The 9,496-nt window shown below is 38.0% G+C and overlaps 1 long non-coding RNA gene across 1 annotated transcript; it reads left to right on the top strand.

Annotated features, from left to right (window-relative positions):
• The first annotated feature begins 837 nt into the window (after nucleotides 1–837).
• LOC128550071 (uncharacterized) lies at nucleotides 838–9,208 on the top strand. Its single transcript, XR_008368031.1, has 2 exons — nucleotides 838–3,153; nucleotides 3,935–9,208. It is a non-coding gene; the product is annotated as an uncharacterized LOC128550071 (long non-coding RNA).
• The last annotated feature ends 288 nt before the right edge of the window (nucleotides 9,209–9,496 follow it).

Below are 9,496 nucleotides of genomic sequence, written 5' to 3'. Positions count from 1 at the left end.
CGTTTTTAGCTTTAACATTGTAAAAATTCAAGTTGATTAATCTTCTGGTTATTTAGGCATTAATTTAAAAGTATTGATTTGTCTGCCTGCAGAGAAAATAAGTATACTCCCAGCTGGGACTTGAACCCAGGCCTCTTCTTCAAGGAGAAGTGTTCTAACAATTGAAACTACCAGGAGGGACAGTTATTCTACAGTTACGTTCAGTCTTAAATTATTTTTATCCCCCCGAAGGGAGGCATATAGTTTTTGAACCGTCTGTCAGTCTGTAGGTCTGTCAGTCTGTCCGCAATTTTCGTGTCCGGTCCATATCTTTGTCATCCATGGATGGATTTTCAAATAACTTGGCATGAATGTGTACCACAGTAAGACGACGTGTCGCGCGCAAGACCCAGGTCCGTAGCTCAAAGGTCAAGGTCACACTTAGACGTTAAAGGTCATTTTTTATGATAGTGCATTTGTGTCCGGTCCATATCTTTGTCATCCATGGATGGATTTTCAAATAACTTGGCATGAATGTGTACCACAGTAAGACGATGTGTCGCGCGCAAGACCCAGGTCCGTAGCTCAAAAGTCAAGGTCACACTTAGACGCTAAAGGTCATATTTCATGATAGTGCAATGTGGATGTCCGGTCCATATCTTTGTCATTCATGCATGGATTTTCAAATAACTAGGCATGAATGTGTGGCACAGTAAGACGACGTGTCGCGCGCAAGACCCAGGTCCGTAGCTCAAAGTCCAACGTCAACATTAGCCATAACTATTTCATTCAATGATGGGCATGTCCGGTCCATATCTTTGTCATTCATGCATAGATTTTAGAATAACTACACATGAATGTGTGGCACAGTAAGACGACATGTCGCGCGCAAGACCCAGGTCCGTAGGTCAAAGGTCCTAAACTCTAACATTGGCCATAACTATTCATTCAAAGTGCCATCGGGGGTGTGTGTCATCCTATGGAGACAGCTCTTGTTTCTGCCTAATACCCACCAGAAAGAATTTATCAAAATTGAATCAGCTTCTCTCCCTCAGCTTTTTTCATGGCATTTTATATTTTTTGGACATGCCAGCTTTTAAAATAAAAGCTAGGCAGCTTTAGAAGAAGTGTACATTTCTTTAGATGTTAATTTTTCTGTTTATTAAGCACATGATATCCACAGTTATAAGTTCCCTGTCATGGTTTTGTAAACAGTTCATTGCCACACTTGAAAAATAATCTGTAAGAAATTACATATGTTTTGTCACTAGTGCCTGCTGTTCAGTTTGTTGTTTGTCAAGTTTTTTTGTCTCTGCAATTTTCACCCTACACTTTTCCCTCCATTCAGCCTCAGTCCTTTTCAAAGTTTCTGAACATCACCAGTAACCTGAAAAGTGTTTTGGTAGATCTTTCTTTGAAACACTTGCTACATGAATAACATTGGGTTTCACATCTTCTCTTATATAAACAAACATATTCTCCGGGAAGTAATTTATCATGTTGTCTTTTCTTGTACCAAATTGTACTCCGTGAGAGGCCTTGTGTCTAGAGGATTTGAAGTATTTGGACAGTATGAAGAAGGCTGAGGCTGAATGAATACAGGAGGCGGCTTGGTAAATGATGTTACTAAGTGGCTTCTCACTCTGCCTGTTCCTGCAGTAATTGGAGGCAGACAAAACTCATGTTTGTGGCCTGGTGGAACAGGCGCTTGCTGTATTGATGGCAATTTTTCACAGACTGGCGGCAGTGACCTTGTGGCAGTCATAGATGGCTGTGGCAGAAGGATGCCTTGTTCCAGGATCTGTATGCCTTGAACATCAGTTCTTTTTTTCTTTAGCACACCTGTCACTTCGTGACAAGGTGAGCTATTGTGACCGCTTGATGTCCGTAGTGCGTCGTGCGTCGTCCATCCACAATTTCTAAAAAAAATCTTCTTCTTGAAAACCACTGGGCAGAATTACACCAAACTTTACAGGAATGATCCGTGGGTGGCCCCCTTTCAAAATTGTTCAAAGAATTGAATTCCATGGAGAACTCTGGTTGCCATGGCAACCGAAAGGAAAAACTTTAAAAATCTTCTTGTCCAAAACCACAGGGCCTAGGGCTTTGATATCTGGTGTGTAGCATCATCTAGTGGTCCTCTACCAAGATTGTTCAAATTATCCCCCTAGGGTCAAATATGGCCCTGCCCCTGGGGTCACATGGTTTATATAGACTTATATAGGGAAAACTTTGAAAATCTTCTTGTACAAAACCACATGGCCTAAGGCTTTGATATTTGATATGTAGCATCATCTAGTGGTCCTCTACCCAGACTGTTCAAATTATCCCCCTAGGGTCAAATATGGCCCCGCCCCGGGGGTCACATGGTTTATATAGACTTATATAGGGAAAACTTTGAAAATCTTCTTGTACAAAACCACATGGCCTAGGGCTTTGATATTTGGTATGTAACATCATCTAGTGGTTCTCTACCAAGATTGTTCAAATTATCCCCCTAGGGTCAAATTTGGCCCTGCCTGGGGGTCCCAAGTTTTACATAGACTTATATAGGAAAAAAAGTTTAAAAATCTTCTTGTCTGAAACCACAACACTTAGACCTTTGATATTTGGTTTGTAGCATTGTCTTATAGTCCTCAACCAAAATTGTTCAAATTATACCTATTGGGTGAAAAGAGGCCCCGCCCTGGGGGTCCCTAGTTTTATATAGACTTATATAAGAAAAAGCTTTAAAAATCTTCTTGTCTGAAACCATACAACATAGGCTTTTGATATTTGGTATGATGCATTGTCTAGTAGTCCTCTACCAAAATTGTTCAAATTATTCCCCTGGGGTTAAAAGAGGCCTTGCCCTGGGGTCACTTAGTTATTATGTGAGTTATATAGGAAAAATGCTTAAAAAATAATCTGATCCTATTTCCAAGACTGTTTAATTATAATTACCTGATGTCCCCAAGTAATATGATGTCACTTGACTGTGACATTGACCTACTGACATACTTTCTTGTTTTTTAAGATGCAGCCTTGAAATTTTGATGACATACACAGTTTGCACATAAATCGTAAAACTGAATTTCATTGACCATGAATGTGACCTACTGACTTTCTTAATATTTTATCATCAGTTTGACATTTGAAACATGTAGCTCATATTACTCAGATGAGCAGTCCAGGGTCATTATGACCCTCTTGTTTAAGATACAGCCATGATAATTGGACGACATATACAGTTTTGCACACCAATCATAACAGCGTAGAAATTTGGACCATGTCAATAACTTTCGATAAAGATTTCAATACTCATCTTTAATGCTCTTAGCCCTGACCTACTTTATTGTTTTTAAAGCTACAGCAAAGAGATTTGTATAATTTTTTAACAGATTTCAGTACTTATCTTGAAGAATCTTTACCATGACTGTCTCACCTAATTTTCTTTTGTTTTTGAAGCTTTTTGCAAAGAAATTTGTTCAAGCAAGCAATTAAACTCAGGTGAGCGATATATGACCACCCCGATCATGCCTTTCCCCCCTCCTCCCCCAACATTTTTTTTTCTTTAATTTTTTATTTTCCATCAGTGTTTATAATCAACAAGTTTTGTACTCTCACCCAGTCTCCCCCACTCCCCCACCCAAAAAAAAAAAAATAAATAAAAATTTTTTCCATTCCTTTTTTAAAAAAATGTTCAAACCTTCAACATCCACACCCACCCTGCCGCCAGCCATGTTCAAGATATCTTACTTGATTGTGCATCATTACACCCAATAAAACAAAATCAAATTATCAGCCTTACAATCCTTTTCTCACTGATGAAAGACCCACCAGGTACCACTTTTTATCCACCGCTGTGTCTAATTTGCAGACGATTGGGGATCAGTTGTCTTCCTCACTTTTCCTCGAAACATCAAAACATATTTTTTTTGCTTTGCTGGAACCACATTTTTGAGCTGATTTAAAGCCGATACCAACTTTTTAGCTCACCTGAGGACAAATTGCTCATAGTGATCTATTGTGATCACGCTGTGTCTGTCATCCATCGAGCTTCTGTCCGTCAAGTCGTCCGTCCATTTTTAACAATTGTGTTTAAAAGTCATCTCCTCCAAAACCATTGAATGGATTTTGATGAAACTTCGCCATGATATACCTTGGGTGGTTCTCTACCAAAGTTTTTCAAATGGTTCCGCTTGGTTGCACATAGGGGCTGCCAGAGCGAAAAATAGAAATAACTTCAAACAATATCTCCTCCTAAATTGATGGTCTGAATTTGAAATCATCTTCATTCAAATGGTCCTTATATCACCCTCTACCAAGACTGTTCAGATTATACTGACTCGTCAAAAAATATGGCTTCCAGGGGGCATGGTCACTTTTCCCTATATGTACATAGTGGAAACTTTAAAAATCTTCTTATGTGAAACTGCTAGACGGATTTTAAAATAGTTTCACACAAATTGACCTTGTATGACCCTCTACCAAGATTTTCAAATTATTCTGATTTGTCAAAGAACATGGCCACCAGGGGGTGTGGTCACTTTTCCCTATATGTACATAGTGGAAATTTAAAACATCTTTTTGTGTGAAATTTAAAACATCTTCTTGTGTGAAACTGCTGCCCCGATTTTAATTTTACAGAAATGGTTCTTGTGTGACCCTCTACCAAGATTTTTCAAATTATTTTGATTCATCAAAAAACATGGCTGCCAGAGGGCATAATTATAAAAGAAAATTTAAAAATCTTTTATGAAGCTCGTGGCCCAATTTTAAAATAATTTAACACAAATTGTCCTTGTGTGACCCTCTACCAAGACTGTTCAAATTTTTCCAATTTGTCAAAAAACGTGGCCGCGAGGGGTGTGTGCTCACTTTCCCCAGTTCGTATGTAGTGGAAATTTTAAAAATCTTCTCATGAAACTCATGGCTCAATTTTAAAATAATTTTACACAAATGGTCCTTGTGTGACGCTTTACCAAGATTGTTCAAATTATTCCGATTCGTCAAAAAGCATGGTTGAAAGGAGGCATGGTCACTTTTCCCTATATGTATATAGTAAAAACTTAGAAAATCTTCTTGTATTAAACTGTTAGCACAATTTTTAAAAAAATTCACACAAATGGTCCTTGTGTGATCTACAATATTGTTCAATTTTTGTTGTTTTTTTTTCTTTAAAAAAACATGGCCACCAGAGGGCGTGGTCACTTTTCTTAAACAATTTCTTCAAACAACATCTCCAAAACAACTGAATGGATTTTGATGAAACTTTACAGAAATGATCTCTGGGTAGCCTTCTTTCAAAGTTGTACAAATGGTTCTGGTTCATTATGGGTCTTTTTGGTTAGAAATAGGTTTTCAGCTATCAGACTTTAAAAATCTTTTTTTCTCTAGAGCATTGATATTTGGCATGTGATATAAGGGTGTGACTCTCTACCATAATTGTCCAAATTATTGCCCTAAGGTGAAAAATGGCCATGCTCCTGTGTGTGATATGTACTTACTACCAGCTTATAAATATAAGGAACTTTGAAAATCTTCTTCTCTGAATCAGCAGTATTTAGAGCCTTGATATTTGGCATGTGATATCAGTACAGTCTACCATGATTGTTCAAATTATTGCCCTCAGTTTAAAAATGTATGTGACATGGATACAATATAGGCTAACATAGAAGAAACCTTAAACTTTGTACTTGTATCATTACGTTACACAAGCACACTTGAAGCCTGGTACACAGGTGAGCGCTTTAGGGTCAGTGACCCTCTTGTTTGTAATCTTTTCCGTTTGCAGGAGAATCCAATGACTTCGCAGTTTGTCAGTGTCCCGTCCTTCTTTTTAGAAATCATTCGGTCAAACGGTCGCACTCCATCTACAAATTGTGAAGATAGTCGTTCAGTATCCATTTCTGCTGTCATTAAACCCGAGCGACTCATTTTCTTTTCTTATGCCGGAATAAGCAAAAATGAATGATTTTTTATAAGAAAATAATATAATCAAATAAAAAAAAAAATATTTTTCCAACACCAGGTACCACTTTTTAACCACCGCTGTGTCTAATTTGCAGACGATAAGGAATCCATTATCTACCTTACTTTTCCTCGAAACATATCAAAGCATATTGTTTTTGCTTTGCTGAAAACACATTTGCTGGCTGATTTAAAGCTGATATCAACTTTTTAGCTCACCTGAGCATAAAGTGCTCATGGTGAGCTATTGTGATCATGCTGTGTCCCTCGTCCCTTATGCTTCCGTCTGTCAAGTCGTCTGTCTGTCGTTAACGATTGTGTTTAAACGACATCTCCTCCAAAACCATTGAATGGATTTTGATGAAACTTTGCCATGGAATTCCTTGGGTGGTTCTCTACCAAAGTTTTTCAAATGGTTCCGCTTGGTTGCACATAGGGGCTGCCAGAGCGAAAGATAGAAATAACTTCAAACGATATCTCCTCCTAAATCGATGGTCTGATTTTGAAATAATTTTATTCAAATGGTCCTTATGTCACCCTCTACCAAGACTGTTCAGATTTTTCCAATTTGTCAAAAACATGGCCGCCAGGGGTGTGTGCTAACTTTCCCCAGTTCGTATATAGTGGAAATTTTTAAAATCTTCTCTGACTCGTCAAAAAATATGGCTGCCAGGGGTCATGGTCACTTTTCCCTATATGTACTTAGTGGAAACTTTAAAAATCTTCTTGTGTGAAACTGCTAGACGGATTTTAAAATAGTTTCACACAAACAGTCCTAGTATGACCCTCTACCAAGATTTTCAAATTATTCTGATTTGTCAAAGAACATGGCCACCAGGGGGTGTGGTCACTTTTCCCTATATGTACATAGTGGAGATTTAAAACATCTTTTTGTGTGAAATTTAAAACATCTTCTTGTGTGAAACTGCTGCCCCTATTTTAATTTTACAGAAATGCTTCTTGTGTGACTCTCTACCAAAATTGTTCAAATTATTTTGATTCGTCAAAAAACATGGCTGCCAGAGGGCGTATATAAAAGAAAATTTAAAAATCTTGTATGAAACTCGTGACCCGATTTTAAAATAATTTAACACAAATGGTCCTTATGTGACCCTCTACCAAGACTCTTCAAATTTTTCCAGTTTGTCAAAAAACATTGCCGCCAGGGGGGTGTGCTCACTTTCCCAAGTTCGTATATAGTGGAAATTTTAAAAATCTTCTCGTGTGAAACTCATGGCCCAATTTTAAAATAATTTTACACAAATGGTCCTTGTGTGACCCTCTACCAAGATTATTCGAATTATTTTGATTTATCAAAAAATGTGGCCACCAGAGGGCATGGTTACTTTTCTCTGTATGTATATAGTGGAAACATTAAAAATCTTCTTGTGTGAATATGCTAGCCTGATTTTAAAATAATTTTACACAAATGGTCCTTGTGTGACGCTTTACCAAGATTGTTCAAATTATTCCGATTCGTCAAAAAACGTGGTTGCAAGGAGGCATGGTCACTTTTCCCAATATATATATAGTAAAATCTTCTTGTATTAAACTGTTAGCACAATTTTAAAATGATTTCACACAAATGGTCCTTGTGTGATCTACAATATTGTTCAGTTTTTGTTTATTCTTTAAAAAACATGGCCACCAGAGGGCGTAGTCACTTTCCTTCAACAATTTCTTTAAACAACATCTCCAAAACAACTGAATGGATTTTGATGAAACTTTACAGAAATGATCTCTGGGTAGCCTTCTTTCAAAGTTGTACAAATGGTTCTGGTTCATTGAACATATGTGTCTTTTTGGTTAGAAATGCGTTTTCAGCTATCAGACTTTTTCTCTAGAGCATTAATTAATTGATATTTGGCATGTGATATAAGGGTGTGACTCTCTACTTTGTACTTGTATCATTACGTTACACAAGCACACTTGAAGCCTTGTACACAGGTGAGCGCTTTAGGGTCAATGACTCTCTTGTTTGTAATCTTTTCCATTTGGAGGAGAATCCAATGACTTCGCAGTTTGTCAGTGTCCCCTCCTCCTTTTTAGAAATCATTCGGTCAAAAGTTCGCACTCCGTCAACAAATTGTGGAGATAGTCATTCAGTATCCATTTCTGCTGTCATTAAACCCGAGTGACTCATTTTCTTGTCTTATGCCGGAATAAGCAAAAATGAATGATTTTTGTCGTTTAAAAGGAAGCAGCATTCAAAATACGTCTAATACATTATGGGTGGGTGGGGTATTGCGCAATCGGCATATACGGCCAACCCTCCTTATAAATTTAACCCCGCTAGATCTGCGGGTCTCGAACAAATTTCACCATCTTTCTTTTCCAAACAGAAATTTTTTTGTTGACAATTTATCAACACCATGTCAAATTCTGAAACTGATTGATTTTGCAGTACACAAGGGCATTTAATTTCCAAGAACCCTTCCAATCTCTTTCCTTGGATCATACACAAAGCCATCTGGGCTTGCCTCGATTCCAACACGTTCAGAATTAATCCAAAAGCCTGTCGAAGACACCTAAAAAAATTTCACCTTTGACTCCATTTTGCACTTGTACTCTTCAAACACATTTTGCTCTTTTTCAGATCCATATCTCATTGATTGAGTCTGGATTTGACTAAACCATAGTTTTGTCTTTGAAATGTTATACACAGAATGTCTTGAGTGGGCAGATGCAATCTTTTTGTTTTCAGAAGCCGTTACTCTTACTCTTCTCTCATTAAACCATCGTCTGTGTTCTGCTTATTTGTTCCTTCATTTGCAGCAGCAGGATCTGGGCAGCAATGTTGTGTAATAACTTTTTTTCGGCTAGCACTGAAGCACCATCCTGATGTTCATAATCACTATACTCACGAAAAAGAAATGTCTGCCACATTGTTGGCTGCAAGCTCCCACATTCAAGTGCAGATAAGAAGGCTGTAAGGGCTTGTTCTCTTCATCGGGGTTTAAGCATGGGTGTTGAATTGAGGCCAATGATGTTGTCTACCTTACTTTTTTGCACTGGAGTAGCTGGCATTGCTTACACTATGGGGATCCTTTTTCCTTTTCCGACCTTTATTCCAATTACAGGGTTTAGATGTGCATGAAGCGGAATCAGTACCATATTTTTCAATATAGTCCCTAAGGGCAAACAGAGGACCAGTTATATGTGCACACGGTCCCATTGACCTAGCTGCACATGTACATGAGGCATCCTTTACAAATCCACTTTCAACATTTATCTGTACCAATGTTTTGTATTCAGTTTTTGTGTTATAATTACATGACTGCATGATGCAACACTTAACAGCCTTCAGATAGTAAAATCCATGCTTCACACAGTCTTTCACATTCTGCACATGTCTACTTTGAAAATACTCCAGTCCCTTCTTCAAGGACTTTGCTGTGTGGAGGTCTTGTACACACGATTCATCATCACGTTCTAACTGTGAACTGTCATCTCCCATGAACTGCACAGATTCCACACTTTGATAGTGTGTGTGTCCAGTTATAGTTTTGGCAGATTTACTGAGGGGAAATGGATCCATACAGTGATTGGTGGTACAGGTACAGTA

The sequence above is a fragment of the Mercenaria mercenaria genome, chromosome 17, assembly GCF_021730395.1.
Source record: "Mercenaria mercenaria strain notata chromosome 17, MADL_Memer_1, whole genome shotgun sequence".
In the NCBI taxonomy this organism is placed as follows: domain Eukaryota; kingdom Metazoa; phylum Mollusca; class Bivalvia; order Venerida; family Veneridae; genus Mercenaria; species Mercenaria mercenaria.
Note: the sequence above shows the minus strand (reverse complement) of the source record. Positions and strands in the feature narration are given on the sequence as shown.